Source organism: Protopterus annectens, chromosome 7.part0, assembly GCF_019279795.1.
Source record: "Protopterus annectens isolate FY-2018-M chromosome 7.part0, PAN1.0, whole genome shotgun sequence".
Taxonomy (NCBI): Eukaryota; Metazoa; Chordata; order Ceratodontiformes; family Protopteridae; genus Protopterus; species Protopterus annectens.
Window position 1 is genome coordinate 1,686,153,440 of NC_056739.1, and position 17,511 is coordinate 1,686,170,950.

Below are 17,511 nucleotides of genomic sequence, written 5' to 3' on the forward strand. Positions count from 1 at the left end.
GTTGTGTATTGCATGACTGATCAAATAACTTAGCCAGACAATGCTCCTGGGTCACCCCTGAAGCATTGTCTACAGATGGAATGGAACAAGAGTATACAGAGACTATATACAGTAGCTTACCTCTATTTTTACAAAAACAAACCAATCCTTTACAATACCATCACCCTAACCTCACAAAATACTCATGTCCCCATAAATATGGGTATTACTGAACCAATTTATGTAGTGGTACATAGTCTACCCTGCTATAACCTTTGATCTGAAGTAAACTTCATTTGATCAGCAACCTGTGGGTATCGGATCCAACCTGGATCCGAGCCGGCAGCTTTTCAAGCTAAAGATCCGAGATCCAAGCTCCTCCCCCTTGCTCATAATACCCTGCTACCTCCTTCAAGTCCTCTGATCTCGTTAGCCGCTGCTTTAACAAGCACGAGTTATGAGCTTCTGGCAGTTGGGTAGGAAGTATTTGTCAAATTTTTTACTTTTTGGTAAAATTAGATGTGTTTGTGTTTAGTTTAAACCCATTAGCTTAATTTTAATATATTGACCCTTCCCCTTATTCTAGTGTCAGTGTGTGGTTGTGTGTTTGGTTATGGCCGAAGGCCCTAAGGCCATTTTTTTCAAGTGCTCTGAGTGTGGCTATAAGCTGTCCCCAGCCGATGGCCACACTCTATGTTCTTTGCCTGGGGGTAGCGCATTTGTCATTGGGCTGCCATATCTGCGCAGCTTTTAACCCCCAGGCTGTGAGGGATAGGAGGAACAAGCTGATCTTGGCGGGTCTTTTGCCTGCGGATTTTGCTTCTTCCTCCTCTCCCTCAGTGGTTCCAGCCGTGGCTGCAGCTGTTCAGCCAGCTGTTCTATCTCCCCTGGCTGGGACTCAACCTCCCACCATTTCCCAGGGAGAGGAGGCAGAGAAAAATGAGAGAGAGGGATAGAGAAAAGCATAGGAGCCACAAGCAGCGGGCAGACTCTGCCCCTTCGGCCCCGCTGGCTAAACAGCTCTTTTCTCCCCTGAAGATTTCCGGGTCTTCCCCCCTCTCGGCTCAGTTCCCCATGTTTTTCACCAGAGACGGAGGAGCCCCGGCCGTCTTCGAGGTCGTCGCAGCGGCCTTCCTGGCCAGCTTCGACGGCCTCTTCTAGGTCGACATGAAGCCTTTCAGACGCCGACATGGACTGGATGATGCATCGCTTCCTACAAGCCCAGATGCAGATGGGAGTGCTCCTGCCCCCCCCCCTCCGGGGGAGCTCGGCCCCATTTTTTGCCCCCATAGCTCCTTCTCCGATCCATTATCTGGTTTTGAAGCCAACGTCTGATCCCAGTAGTCTGAGTCAGGGAGTCTGCACCGACAGTAGTTGCTTTTTTTTTCGCCAGCCATGCCCTTGAGCTTGTCTGATCCATTTTCAAATCCGAGCTCTGAGTCTAGAGGCGAGCGTCTTATCCGAGGGGGTAGGTGCATCTTCTGCTCCGTTGCGGTCAGAACACGCTTCCCTTTCGGGTCCGATCTCTCCGACTCCGATCCCCACGTCTGATCTGAGGGTGTTACTCATGGAACCCAGGGAGAGCGGTTCGCCTTCGTGGTGGAGAGAGTTCTTTCAAGAGGTTTGAGAACCCTTGCTCGTGCTACAGATCCAGCTACTATTCCCTCGCAGATGGGCTTGTCTTCCATCGTCCGGCCCCAGGGACAGCCTGCGTCAGTCCCATTGGAGGAACATGACCCTGTTGGTGAGCCCTCCTCTGACAGTCCCACCAAGGAGGTCCCTCACAAACGTAGGTATAAAAGGAGGCACTTGGACTCCCCAGAGTCCCTCACGGAAGACACCGATTTAGAGGAAGGGGAAGATTACCCCAGGTCAACCCCCGAGAACATCTCCTTTGGAGACATTATGGAAATGCTGCACCTAAAAGGGGGTGGTCAATCCAAAAGCCTTCCTCGGCTGAGTCTGTGTTTCTGGAGGCGTTTGACGCAGGCCCGTCTACCTCTTGGGTGTCCTCTCCGGCCAACCCCCTGGTAGACCTCATTACTACCAGGGCGTGGAAGGAGCCGGACACTGTAGAGCCAATCCCCAGGAGACCAGATAAGATCCTTAGTCCCCCTGTGGATAGGACAGCGTGGAGTAAAGGTTCCCCGGTAGATGCCATGGTGGTGGCGGCTGCCTCCAAGAAGGAACTGGCACAGGATAGTTCCTCGGTCCAGCCTCCTGATAAGGAGTCTTGGACGATGGATCGCATCGGAAAGCGAATGTTTGCTTCAGCTACCTTTTCTATAAGGGCGCTGAATTACTTGGCCCATGTGATTAGGCTTCAGCGGGATCTGGTGAAGGAATACACAGAGTCTCCGAGTCCATGTCGGCCGAGGACAAATGGACCTTCTCGACTTGCATGGCCACTCTGAAATCTGTGTCTAACACTTCTATGCGGCTACTCCCATGCCACAGAGGGGGCTGCTAGAGCCAGCGGATCAGGCATCGCCTTATGGTGTCACGCCTGGCTCCGACTTTGAGATTTTGCGGAACCCTTCAAGGCATCCTTCGCGAACACTCCCTTCGGTTCTACCCTGTTTGGCAAGACCGTCCACGATACATTGGTCCAGAGCGAGAAAGACGGGAAGACAGTCTGCCGTCGGAATCCACTTCTCGGCTCCTCAAAGGTCTTTTTCCAGGAACCAGAGAGGACAGAAGATGTGGTTCCGGAAGTCTCAGCAGTCCCGTTACGCTCCGGACCCTTCGTCTTTCAGAGGCAGAGGGGGACAAGGTGGAAGCCGGCCCAGAGGCAGAGGGGGGCCGAAGAATTTTAGGTCACGAGAACCTTTCTCCGATCAACCCACGCAGCAGCCCTGATTGGTTGCCCGACTGCTCCTCTCTGGAGGCAGTCGGGGGGGGGGGGGTCGTTTATCGAAGCACCTGGCACTATGGGAGTCCATCACGACAGATCACTGGGTGATTCGAATAATATCCAGAGGCTACTCTATTCCCTTCATAAACCTTCCTCCTCAATCGAGGCACCTCCCCGATGTTCCACCCAGTCAGAGGGAGGCTGCAGCTTTAGAAATAAAGAAGCTGCTAGAAAAGAGCCATCCAGCACGTCCCTCCAGACCAGTCCGGGTTAGGCAATTACTCCAGGTTCTTTTTGGTGCCAAGACGGGGGACTTGAGAACAATTCTTGACCTTTCTACCATGAACCTCTTCATTGCCAAGGAGAAATTCCGGATGGTCACTCTTCAATCCATTCTCCCCCTACTGCAGCAGAATGACTGGATGTGCTCCATAGACCTCAAGGATGCGTACTACCACATTTTCATGGACAAATGATCCAGGAGGTTTCTCTGCTTTCGGCTGGGGCCAGTCATTACCAGTTCAGGGTCCTACCATTTGGCCTCACCACAGCCCCCAGGGTGTTCAAGGTCATGGCAGTTGTAGCAGCCCACCTGCGGCTCCAGGGAATACATGTTTTTCCTTACCTGGATGACTGGCTCCTTGCCGCCTCCACCAGGCATCTATTCTGCTCAGCCAGGGATTGCTTCCTGCTCTTAGCCTCCCAGTTGGGAATCACTATAAATTACAGGAAATCTCTTCAACCTATGCAAGTCCTGGACTTCATAGGGGCCAGAATAGATGCGCTTCAGACCAAGGCCTTCTTGACGTCGGATAGGCTTTGCAGCTTAACCCTTCACGTCCTAGCACTCCTTCAATCTCCAGCCCCATCAGCGGAGTTAGTCCTGAGAGCCTTGGGGTCCATGGCAGCAGCAATCAGCCTTTCGCCCCTAGCTCGCTTGCACATGAGGGTCCTCCAATGGACCTTGCAGGTCCAGTGGTCCATCCTTCAACACCCGCTGGACTCTCCGATCCCCCTCAGCAGAGTTTTCAGAAATTCCCTCATATGGTGGCTCCAATCTCAGGAGCTTCGGGAAGGACGACCGTTCATGCCACAGCCCCAAGCCATGGTAACCACTGACTCTTCTCGCCTTGGGTGGGGGGGGGGCATTGCATGGGCAGAACTGACCAAGGTACGTGGACTCAGACCATTCTGCATATCAGTGTTCTGGAGATGAGAGCAGTGCTTCTAGCGTTGCAAGCTCTTCATGCCTTTCTCCCACCAGACCAGGGACTATTGCAGTTCAGACAGACATGTCAGTGGTCTGGTACATCAACAAACAGGGGGGACCAGGTCTTACCCTCTTCGCCGGGAGGCCATGAGAGTTTGGGATTGGGTGATACCCACCAACCGTTTTCTGTTAGCAACGCACATTCCAGGTCGGTCCAACATCCTAGCAGACAAGCTGAGTCTAACTATCCTCTTGCCTTACGAGTGGTCTCTGAACCCCTTAGTAGCGAAACAGATCTTCTGCAAGTGTGGTCAGCCTTGCTATGATCTCTTCGCATCGCCTTCAAACATGAAGTGCAGTGAGTTTTTCGCTCTAATCCCCCCTCCCCCCGGGGGGAAAGCCCCAGAGACGCTCTAGTTCATGCTTGGCCATCCAGTCTTTATGCTTATCCTCCTCTTCCGTTAATTTCAAAGTTTTTATAGAAAGCTCGTCAGTTGGGGAACAAGATTATCCTCATAGCCCCATTCTGGCCTCGTCAAACCTGGTTCCCGTACCTACGGTCTCATCTCATAGCTCCTCTTTGGATCTTAGATCCCATCCCGGATCTCATTTCTCATCCTTTGGGACTAGAAACTCCGAATCTGGACGACCTCAAGCTCTCAGCATGGTTGATCCAGTTCCATTAGTTGCCAGGACTCACGGTATCTCGTCCACAGTTAGATCCATCGTGGTAGCGGTGCATAAGCCTTCTTACTAGGAAGGTTTATAACAGCAAATGGAAATGGTTTTGCATTTGGGCCTCGCATAAGAATTTGAATCCTTTCACTGCTCCAATTCCAGCAGTGCTTGATTTCCTATCTCATTTTTCAGCAAGGGGCCAGTTCTTCTACTGTAAAGGTTCAAATGTCTGCCATTTCCACATTGGAGACTATCTTGATCCTTTAGCTTCCACTAAGATTTGTAAGGCCTTCTTAAAAGGAACCTTTCTTTTGAGACCTCCTATTAGGAATGCTGTTCCCCTATGGGACCTGACCTTGGTCCTTCAGGCTCTAACTGGACCACCCTTTGAACCTGCAGCTTCTGTTGATTTAAAATTCTTATGTTGGAAAACTGCTTTCTTAATAGCTATTACTTCAGCTAGAAGGGTGTCAGAACTGCAGGCCCTTTGTACTAAACCCCCATATCTTGTTTCCCATAAGGACAGAGTCTCTCTCAGGACTAACCCCTCCTTCTTACCTAAAGTGGCTTCCGAGGCAAATATCAGTCTATTAATCTACCAGTTTTCTTCCCTAACTATCGGAATAAAGGGGAATACAAACTTCATTTGTTAGATGTTCATAGACAGTTGCGCTTTTACCTACACAGAACAGCTGCCTTTCGCAAGTCAGAGCAGCCATTTGTTTCCTTTGCAAAGCCATTCTTGGGTAAGCCAGTGTCGAAGGCGACTCTAGCTAGATGGATTTCTCACTGCATTTTGCTCACACACAAAATATCTGGTCTGCCCGAGCCCTTAGGGGTTCATGCCCATTCTACCCGTTCTATGGCTACTTCTGCTGCGTTCTGGTCAAGAGTGCCTTTGGATGATATTTGTTCTGCGGCTACTTGGGCTTCCCCTCATACTTTTATCTCTCATTATAAATTGGATTAAATATCCAGAGGAAGAGCAGCTTTTGGCTCTGCAGTACTCCGGACTATCCTTCCTTGAGGCCCTCCCAAGTTTTTTGGTAGCTGGGGACTCTGTCCCCACAGGTTGCTGATCAAAGGAAGTTAACTACTTTAGATAAAGAAGTTATGTACTCACCATAACATTCCGTCTGAGTAGGTAACTTCATTTGTCAGCAACCAACCCCCCCCCCCTGCTTCCCCCGAACATGGTTCTCGGGTTATCTGAATCCTAGAATATCAGCTTTTGGTATTCATTAGGTTAGGATGTTTCAGGTTTTGTCTAGGTGACGCACTAAAATTGGACAAACGCGATCTGAGGACTGGAAGGAGGTAGCAGGGTATTATGGGTAAGGGGGAGGAGCTTGGAGCTCGGATCTTTAGCTTGGAAAGCTGCCAGCTCAGATCGAGGTCAAATCCGATACCCACAGGTTGCTGACAAATGAAGTTACCTACTCAGATGGAACGTTATGGTGAGTACATAACTTTTTTAATTTCACTCATCACAAAAGGCTTCAAGCTTTCAGTGTTCTGCAACACAAAAATGCAATTTTATGGATTTAAGTGCAAAATATTTTCTACAAATAGTCACTTTTTCTGATTACTGTACCAGTTAATCCTTCATTTTGTGGGTCCCTTATTTTAGTTGCTAATGGCTCTAAGCATAAGGCAAAAGGGGGAAAGAGGACATGCCTGCCAGTTTCTTCTGTTCAAATGCTGCTTATTAGTTTGGAACCCTTCCACATTAATTTTATCTTTTACCTTCATCTATCCTCCTCATTAAAACTATGTGCAAGTACTACCACAGCTGTACTTATAAAATCTCATCTGACTCTTAGATGGTTTCTCTGTATCACGACACTCAATAACAATATTTTAGAGATGGAACAGTTAAGGCTCCTATATATAACACAAGCAGAAGATTATAATTCAAAATGAAAAGGGACGATGAAGCAAGGGGGAAGTTCAAGAAAGAGTGGGGTTTTGGATTAAAATCCTTAAGGAAAACAACCCATACAGAATGTTTATAAAGTAGCAGAAAGTATTCTAAGAACTAAGCCAATATGCGAAAGTAGATTCTGCCAATACAGATGACTGCAGGTAGGGGTACAGAAAATAGATGAGGGGGCTGCATTTACTGGAGAAACCTGGCAAAGGAGCCATGCTGTTGGAAACTGGTCTATCACCACATCGAATGTCAAGTCCGAATACCCTTTGTTCGAACCAAAAAGTCCAAAAGCCCTAAACTGTGAAGTTACGGAATATTTATTTTTTTCCCAGGGAAAATAAATTGGTGGGTAGTCTTCGGGGCCTTGCTATTTCTTCCACTGTAGTGTGATCTCTGTTGGAATTTAAGTAAGGGGTGTGGGGGGCTTTGCCCCCCACTTCAGTTTTTTTAAAGTTGTGATTTTTTTTTTCACAGGGCAGCGATCCCCCCCCCCATCCCCCCCGGGAAAATCTCTGTTCTGCAAGTTCACTGTTTAGGGTTCTCAGACTTTAGGTTTAAACAAAGGGTGTTTGGACTCATCAACATTTGATGTGGTGATATAGACCCATTGGAAGCAAATGACTTAAACAGGAAAGGTTGAGTGGGATGAGGACTTGGATTGCAATCTAGAGACTGCCTTCCCTACCAGGGTTTGATCACAGTGCAGGAAAAGAGAAAGGGATAAGGGGATTTCAAATGAAAGACTTGATTTGGTAGAGTGACTCTAGAACAGAAGCAGCTATTAAATGGATAAATAGCATACCTTTCAGTTGTCCAGATTTTCGCAGAATGTCCACATTTCTCCTTTTTTAGCTGTTCCTCAAACTTTTTGGTTTTCTCGACTTTTGTGGCAAATTAGTGAGAACTGAATTCACCAAATTACAGGAATTTGAGTTTGACTTCATATCCTTAAGAAATGCATGGTTAACACAAGACGTTTTATTCTAGCAATGTTCTAAGTTAGTAAGAGCAATAAAAATTTGTCCATATTTTTGGGTGTTGTCCCTCATTATTTTTGGCTTTGTCCAGATTTCTTGTGCTAAGAGGTTGAGAGCTATGATGATTAGAGCATATAAAATATTGCACGATAACTATAGGACTCTGGTTGGGAAGGATTGGGATGAGACTAGAAAAGCAATTTTCAAAGAAACCGTGTGAAGACCTCTATGACTTCAATTATGCAACCAAGTCCAGGAGATTTAGGATCTAGTGTTTGCGTAGGCATTTTTATAGCCCAACCAGACTTCAAAAGAATTTTTTTCTCAGGTCGGTAGCAAATGGAGGCGAGACGGAGAAGTGGTAACTGGGAACATGTATTTTGGGAGTACGAGTTAAAAATTCCCCACAGAATACTAGTATCAGAAATATTGGATGAGCAAATGGCTGTAAGTAAAGGAATTATTATTTTAAGCTGGGATACAGGATCTGAATTGCTCAGATATAGTAAGGTCTTAAGTTCAATTCTGTTGGCTGCCAAAAAAAGTCACTAGAAAATGGCATTCTACACCAACTGCATTTGAAGTTAAATATTATAAAAAGATAAGACCTGGAAGAGGGATCTTTAGAAAAGAGGAGTGAATTATGTAGAAGTAAATATAAATTGTGGGAGCAATGCATGTATAATGCTTAGGAGTTAGGAGTGAGGGTTAACGAAAGGTAGAAATTCAGCAATCTTTTAATGTTGACTGACAGTAGTAAAGAAAATTGGATATTTAAATTGAAAAATGTTAACATGGTTTGTTTTTGTTAATGTATGCTTGCCTGTGTCTTAAGTGATTCAAGTGTTAACACACAATAGCAGTATTTTGTTAGTGTCTCAGTCATTTTTCTGTCAAATGTCTGCCTCCCCTCCACAAAACCACTCTGATAGTCTATCAATTTTAGAAACACCTTTGCCATTCTCTTAGCGAGACTAGAGAAACACTTAAATTGAAATGGGACTGTATGAAGCTGGAGAGTCCTTGTCCTCTTCAGAGTAATACTGCCACCACAACTTTCTTGCAAGATGCTGGTAGGTCCCCCCTTAAAATATTAAACAAAATGTTCTTGATCTTACCATTTCCCCCTAGCTTTCAAATCTCCACAGCCTGTTCTCGACTTCCCTTTTGATTATACCTCACAATTTTCTCATCTCTTGCTACCTTGGTTAATTGAGGCTTATCTTCCTCTAATCATAGCATAATTGTCTTCCATAACTATTTCCATCTGCCTTATCTTCAGCATTCCCTGCTTTATATAAATTGGCATATTTTACTTCTATTTCAGTAAGATCTGCTGTAAATTTGGTGACAACCTTTCCACCACCTTTTCCTAAGTCAAGTTTTTGTGCTCTGGACTTAACAAAACTTGCTGATAGCACTCTCTAGGGGCTGCTTCTGTTCTGTGAAATTCTCTTCTACAGTATGTTGACCTTTGTCAACCCCCTCTAAGAAAACATGGTAGATATAAGATGTATAAAAGTAGTAACAGGAAGTCTAGTTCCATTTTATCCCACTCACTATCCTTTATAATAAACATTATTTTCTCTAATAATGCTACGATTTTCACCACCCATTCCTTAATTTTATAATAAGTAGGAAAGTGCCAGTGATCATTTATCTTGGTTTTATCTGTGCATGATCTGAAAGTTATTTGATACAGCAGAGCAGTTAAGGAAAATGAGCATGTATAATTATCAAATATTTTCATTTTTCTTCAGAAATGCCGTTATTTCTCTTCTGTCTCCCTGATGTATCACTATTTCAAGTCTTGTTCCAGTCCCCACCTGTAAATATTCCCTGTTGAAAACTGCTAGATGTTCTTAGTCTCTCATTGCTGCAGTCATAACCTATGGGTAGTCCGCTGTCCTCGGTCGGCCCGAATACCAAAGAGTTAGGCTGGCATCGGTCATGGGCGCCCGGAGCTGACGTCAGTACGTAGGAGTACTTAAGCGCATGACCGACGCCATATCCTCAGTCTTTCTTGCCGCGTGGTCCGAAGCAGAAGCAGCGTTTGCAAGTGCCGTTCGGCGTTCTGAAATTTTCAGTTTGAGTTTCAGACCGAAGACCAGTTGGGCTAAGTACCCCGTTGGGGAAAATTTTTGTCTTTTCTTGCCTCAGTTAATCCGGATGTCAGAAAAAGTTAATAATTGTATTTCTTGTGGGAAACGGATACCTCATAGGGACTATCATTCTCTCTGTATTCCTTGTTTAGGGCCTGAACACTACGTAGTCGGGTGTCGCTTTTGCGCTAGATTTAACAAGCGCACCATTAAATGCAGATTAGACTGTGCTAGGCTGGTTTTTGGTAAGCGGTGTAACTACAACATGCCGTCGGATCCTCTGACGCCCGCTACCGCAAAAAAGCGAAAAGATAAATCCTTAAGGTCTAAACCGGAGGAGTCGTCCGTTGCGGACGCCGGTTCTATGGAATCTACGGTTGAATCTGTGGATCCAGCCGAAACCTTTACTTTTGCAGGAGTTGGCCTCCCCGGAGTTAGGTCAGGCCAAGGGTGCTTCTCAAGTTACTGTGGTTCCTTCCTTACAAAAGGTTATTAGGCCTTCTACTTCAGTCTCTAAAGGCCCTGCTAAGGCTAGACCTGGTATTTCTGGTACGGGCCACAGCCCTGGTTCTTCGGGCTCTGTTCCCAAAAAGCATATGTTGAAAATGGCAGAGGATTTGATTACCTTGATCAGGGGTTCTATGCCCCCTCCAGAGAAGAGGCCTAGGGGGGAGACAGATTTAGAGGGAATGGAACATTCCTCAGATTACTCTGAGTCCTCAGCTGAGGATATTCAGGATTTTCCTCCATATTCTGATTCGGATGCAGAGGATTCCTGTCCTTCTGCTTCACCTCCAGAGGATTTCTCCTTTTCTGAAACTTTGCATTTCATGAGGGAGCATTTCAAGTGGGAAGGTCAGGATTTTTCAGATTCTCGTAAGAGGCTTAGGGAATTTTTGTTTTTGCCACAACATAGACCTTTGGCTATTCCCCATGTTTTAGATGTTGTTCAGGATGTTTTTTCTGAAGCTTCCCTTAATCCTGATTCTTTACCCCCTGCCCCTGTCAAGCCAGACAGGTATTAGAGTTCCAGAGGCACATAAATATTTGTAGAAGAGCCCTAGAGCTGACCCGGAAACCATTATTCAAGGGCCTAAGGGTGTCAGGGCTTCTGTGGTTAAGAATCCAGTTCCTTTGGATAAAGATTCTAGAGCGTTGGATAGGTGGGATAAAAAAGTGTACACCTCTTCTACATTAGCTATGAGGGCTTTAAATTGCCAATTCCATATGCTGAAGTATCAGAACTTTCTGTTAGGTCAATTAAAATCTAAGGTAGATGCTTTATCTGAGGGTATAGTGTGTAAGGAATTGCAGGACTTTGTTCATGCTTCAGATCAAGTTGGTAAACATGCCTTGCAGTGTGGTTTCGATGCCCTTCAGGCTTCTTCCAGGGTAGCTGCTACTGGTTCAGTTATTCGTAGACATGCCTGGCTTAAGGATCAAAATTTGTCCGAGCATGTTAAAGCTCGGATTTTGGATGCTCCCCTTCAATCTGAAGTTCTTTTTGGTTCCCCTGTGGAGTCAGTTTTGAAAAAGATGGAAGACAAAGCTAAGTCTATGCAGACAGTTAAGGAATTTTTGCAAGTGCAGCCCCCTAAGTTTAGCAGGAATTGGCCTGCAAGAGGATGGTCTTACCCTTCTTCAGATTTTCAGTCTAAGGGCAGGTCCAGACGTGGTAGGGGCAGGGCTCACGCTCAGGGTTCTTTCAGACCTAGGACTTGGAGTTCTCCTGCACAATCTTCTGGTGAGGGCAGGGGTCAGCCTTTTCGTAAACAGACCCAATGACCTGTATCTCCAGCTGCCGGATCCTTCCTTTCTGGCAGCCCCTCTAGGAGGAAAGTTGGCACTAAATTGGCATTTGGTCACCCAGGACAAATGGGTGTTGGACATAATAAATCAAGGCTACAAGTTTTATTTTCACACTTTTCCCCCTTTCAAAGGCATGCCAGATGTACCTCCGCAGCAAAGGCTGGAGGCTCAAGAACAAATGTCTTTGCTTTTAAAGATGAGGGCTATCCAGGTGGTACCTCCGTCAGAAGAAGGCCTAGGGTTTTATTCTCGTCTTTTCCTGGTGCCAAAGAAAGGAAACACTTGGAGGCCAATTCTGGATTTGTCAATTCTCAATACGTACCTAGACATCCCAAAGTTCAAGATGTTAACATTACAGCAACTTCTGCCTCTGTTAGGCAAAGATCACTGGATGGTAACTCTGGATCTCAGAGGCCTATCTTCACATTCCTATCAGGCCCAGCTGCAGGAGATTCCTGCGTTTTCGGGCTGGCACTTATTATCAGTTCTCTGCATTGCCCTTTGGTTTATCTACTGCGCCCAGGGTGTTCACAAAGGTTCTGGCTCCTGTAATAGCTTTCTTAAGACTGAGGGGAATACAAATTTATCCTTATCTGGACGATTGCCTGATTCTTGCTCAGGACAAAGACAAGTTACTTCAACAGCTACAGTATGTAATAGCAGTTTTAAGGTGCCTAGGGTATTCTGTGAATGAAACAAAGTCCAGTCTAGTACCCTCTCAGGACATGTGCTTTCTGGGTGTGAGACTGAATACAGCCTCTCAGATGGCTTTTCTGACCCCGGACAAACAAAGAAATCTTCATCTATACTTCCAGCAATTATCAGTACTGTCCAGGCTGACTGCAAGGACAGTCCTTCAAGCCTTGGGGTTCATGGTATCTTGCATTCTGATACTTCCCAATGCCAAACTGCATATGCGGAAGCTACAATGGTATCTCAAAAGTGTATGGACTCAACACTGCCACGATTTGGACACTGTCATTCCGATAATACCGTGCATCCAGAAGGAATTCTTGTGGTGGGCACAGGAATGTCACCTAAACAAGGGACTCTCTGTGGCCCGGCCAGAGGCGAGTCAGATCTTAACTACGGATGCCTCAGACCTGGCTTGGGGAGCACACTTCAATGGGAAATGGATTCAGGACACGTGGCCTCCCAAACTACAGCATTTGCATATCAACATGAAGGAGATGTTAGCAGTCCAGTTTGCCCTGATGGCTTTCAAGGGCCTGCTTCAACCAGGACAGGTGTTGATACAAACAGACAACACTACAGTCATGTGGTACATCAACAAGCAGGGGGGACCCATTTTTATCCTCTTTGCAGACAAGCTATGATATTGTGGGAGACTGCTCTGGGTTTGCACATCACTCTTCAAGCACGGTTTCTGCCAGGAGCACAGAACTCCCTAGCAGATGTATTGAGCAGACAAATTGTGGATCCCCACGAGTGGAAATTGGATCCTCAGGTATTTCATCAGTTGACAGTGGCTTGGGGAACTCCAGACATAGATCTGTTCGCTTCTCTAAATTTCCAACTACCAAAATTTTGCACAAAAATGTTTCACCCAAAAGCTTGGAAAGTGGATGCTCTATCTTTCAGTTGGAACAACCTTCACGTCTATGCTTTTCCTCCTCTGCCTCTCCTTACCAAGGTTCTCTTGAAGGTCAGGTGGGACAAGCCTTGCATGATTTTAATAGCACCAGATTGGCCACGACAGCACTGGTTTCCTCTGCTGAGGAGTTTGATTCAGGAGCCCCCTTGGCCTTTGCCACAGCTTCCTCACCTGTTGTCCCAGTCAAGCAGTCATTTGCTCAATGTCAGGGTGCAGTCCCTGCATCTAACGGCCTGGCGTATTCTGTTTTAGAGCCTGTGGGTTCTCAGCTTCCTCAACAGGTTTTAGATGTCATTTTGGAAGCTAGGAGGCCCAGCACCAGAAAAGTTTATGCTGATAAATGGAAGAGATTTTTCTTTGGAGCACAACAAAGGGCTTTGATGTCTCTGTACCTAATTTGAGTTTTACACTACAGTACCTTACTGAGTTACTAGACAAGGGTTTGTCATTTTCTTCTGTGAAAGTTCATGCTGCAGCCATTTCTGCTCACTATGATTGTGACCCTCCTTTATTTTCTCACCCCTTGTTTAAGCAATTTCTTAGAGGGGCAAAAAATATAAGACCCCCACGTAGAGCTCCTACTCCTTCCTGGGATCTCAATTTTGTGTTGGAGAAGCTTACTTTGCCTCCTTTTGAACCTGCAGCTACGTCTGAATTTTGTCCTGGAAGACTGCCTTTTTGTTGGCCATTACTTCTGCTAGAAGGGTATCTGAATTGCAGGCTCTCATGGCAGTTGAACCTTTTCTAATATTCCATAAGGATAGAGTTTCTTTGCGTACTAACCCTACTTTCATGCCAAAAGTGATTTCTAATGTGGCCTTGAACCAGTCTATCCATTTTCCTACCTTTTATGCTGATCCCCAAAATAAGGGGGAAAAAATCTTGCATTCTTTGGATATACACAGGCAGTTACGTTATTTGAGCAGAACTAAGGAGTTCAGACACTCAACAGTTATTTGTTTCTTTTGCTTTGGGTTCACAAGGGAAAGCTGTTTCTAAGCAGACTATTTCAAAGTGGATTGGTAATTGTATTGCTTTTTGTTATTCTCATCATGGGAAGGATGTTCCTGCTGGGATTAGACCTCATTCCACTAGGGCTACTGCCACTTCTACTGCTTTTTTGAGGGGTGTAGCTACTAAGGATATTTTGGAAGCAGCTACTTGTAGTTCAGTTCATACTTTTACTAAACATTACCATCTCCCTCTTTTCTCGAAGTCTAGGGCTGGGTTTGTCACTGCAGTCTTACAGGGCATGTTAGCAGCCCCTAATGCTTTTTAGTTTACCAGCCTCCCTTTTCCTTTGCTTTGGGATTCTACCCACAGGTTATGACTGCAGCAATGTGAGACGAAGAACATAGTACAGTTTTGTACCTACCATAAATGTAGATGTTTGAGGATCCACATTGCTGCAGTCCTATTTTCCCTCCCTCCTTCCCCTCTTTGGTTTGGGGGTGTGTTTGCTGGCTGCTGTTATTCCTTGGGGATAATTATTATTTTCTCCCTTTGTGGCTCTGGCCTTTTCCTTGTAAGGCCTTCTGACATCTGGGGCAAGAAAGACTGAGGATATGGCGTTGGTCATGCGCTTAAGTACTCCTACGTACTGACATCAGCTCCGGGTGCCCATGACCGACGCCAGCCTAACTCTTTGGTATTCGGGCCGACCGAGGACAGCGGACTACCCACAGGTTATGACTGCAGCAATGTGGATCCTCGAACATCTACATTTATGGTAGGTACAAAACTGTACTTTTCTCCCAAAATTCTGTTAAGCTCCATAATAGCACCTTTAGGAATAATATTAATTAATAAATGCCAGTGTTATCCTTCTCCCATGCCAGTAAGCTCCAGAATAGGAGCTTTATGTGGACTATAAATGCCAGTGGAATCCTCTGCCAATAATACCATACTACTGTTAATGTACCGTAGTCTTTTTTTTTCCTTTATCGCCTCTGAAGCCCTTCTAGCAGACAGTGTAATTCCCTTTTTTTTGCTGTCCCTGACATTCTACTTAACCATCCAGAAATCTTTAATTTGGATAGTAATGAGCAGTGAATTTGGCAAAGAATCTCCAGTAACTTTGCTATTTGCATACCCTACACTTCAGTACTCTCCGCTTTCAGTAACTGCAAGGCCATTTTACATCAATATTGACAGAGCAGCCAATCTGAAAGTTATTTTCACATTATACATGACTGTCATTTTGAGCAGGTTTCCAACTTGCAAATTACATGCAGACACTGGCAGCTGATGCTTCTCTTTCAACCCATGTCACATTTTTCCTGATTTATCTTCAGTGATGCTTAAAAACATAAGTACATTGTTAAATCTTGACCCATTTAACTTTCAGCAAAAGCACAAAACTAAATATACTCAAAAAAAGTTAACTTCCTCTCTCTAAGGGCAGTTGCAAATAGACTGCTGTACCAACAGGCATTACCTATTTAAAAATTGGGTTTAATCATGTTGAAAGTCCATGTTAGAACCTGTGTTCCCACTTGCAAAGAAACCATTTGTTCTTGTCCTATTTCCATTCCCCTCCCAGATATGAAAAATTTGCATGCTGTCTGTAAACTTGGCCTTAAAGTCCATTGTCTACCCTTAAATACATAACCTGAATTGTGCATAGTTATTTAATGCATAGAAGTACTGAGGCTGGTGAGGAGACACCCACTTGCAAAAATACAGTTGTGTAAAATCTTACCATAATGGTTGATGTCCTGTTCACTGTTGCCATAATGGTAGATGTCCTGTTCACTGTTGCAGTATTCTAAACAGAGGGGATCTTCTACCCAGGGCAACCCAACACTTGGCCAGTATACAAAAGCCTAAGGATCTTGTATGCACAGTCACCTATGCTCCTTGCACAGATCGTAGGGCATAAAAAGGACGCAACTGCCTAGAACTGAATTGTCTCTGAGAAGTCTCCATAAGACAAAGGAGTCTATGCACATCCAGAAGGAGAATATACGGAAGAAAAGGAGGAACACTCTGCCAGAAGAGAATCTAATTAAAACAAAAAAACAAACAAGGGGGTTGGAGGTAGGGAGCAAATACTGCAACAGTGAAGAGGACATCTACTGTTATAAGACTTTACACAGCTGTATGATGTCTTTCTATATCACTGTTGCAGTATTCTAAATGGAAGGGAGAGTAAAAAAAAGCTCAAGAAACATAATGTGATGTGGAAGGCTGAGAAGAGCCCTCAAGCCCATATAAAATGGTATCTGCAAAACCTGCTGCAGTCCAAGAAATAATATACAACTTGTGCTTGGTAAAGGTGTGCACTGAAGACCAAATAGCAGCTTCAAGGATGGAATCTGTGTCCAACCCCTTGAAGGTACCAGAAGAGGCAACATCTGTAATGGAATGAGCTGTATCAGAAGTAATTTGCCATGAAAAGTATAACAAAAGGAAATGGTCTTTGATATCCAGGAGGAGATAGTTTGATTAGAAACCGCCAGACCATGCTGTTGGAATGAAAGTAAATAAACAGCTGATCAGACTTACGAACGGCCTTAGGTTCATAAGTACTAGGCTATCTGCCCAAAGGCATTTATAAGCCTAGCCAGAATGTGTTGGCTTTCACTGCCCCTTTAGATTAGTTCTCTGTGCCTTTGTCCAGTAGAGCCACTGAAGTGATCCCCGGGCTAAACATTGTTTCCCATCCACTTCTCAAGGTATCTCTTGGAGTGTTGGCAAGGAGCTCTGCCTAATGTAGATTGGAATCTTGTTCCAAAGCATGGGAAGCCTCTGGGACAGGAATCTATCCCTCCAGCACATCCTATTTATTGTTGTGGTGAGGTTTAGATCCCTAGAGTTTGTGGCTCGAGGGGGATAAGGGTTTCTTAAGGTGTGGAGCATGTTCAATTCTAGGTTGGACATCGCCTTGTATGTCAGGCAGAAATCACCTCTGAGTAGGCGGTATGCAACAGAGTACAGCTGGAGTTTCTTCAATCGAGCTGCATAGGGCATCTGTTTGAGGCCAGTGATCCTCTTGGTGAGGTACTTCTGTGATCTTTCCAGCTGTTGCAGGTGTCTTGTAAGGTACATCCCTAATGGGGTGTTGTACTGTATGATGGGTCTGATGAGTAGATGGGGCACAATGACCTCTGTTGATCTGGATGCGAACCCTTTTGTGATTAGGTGGGCCACACAGGATTTTCTAACCACTTTGCCAATGTGATTATCAGAGGAGAGATTACCATCTACTTGGGTCCCCGGATCCCTTACTATGTTTTCTGTGTTTAGGGGACTACCACCTATGTGGTAGTTTGTGGGTACTTTGTTTTTTCCAGAGGGGATGACTATGCACATTTTGGCATTTAGCTTGATGCCATGATTTTGACACCAGGTA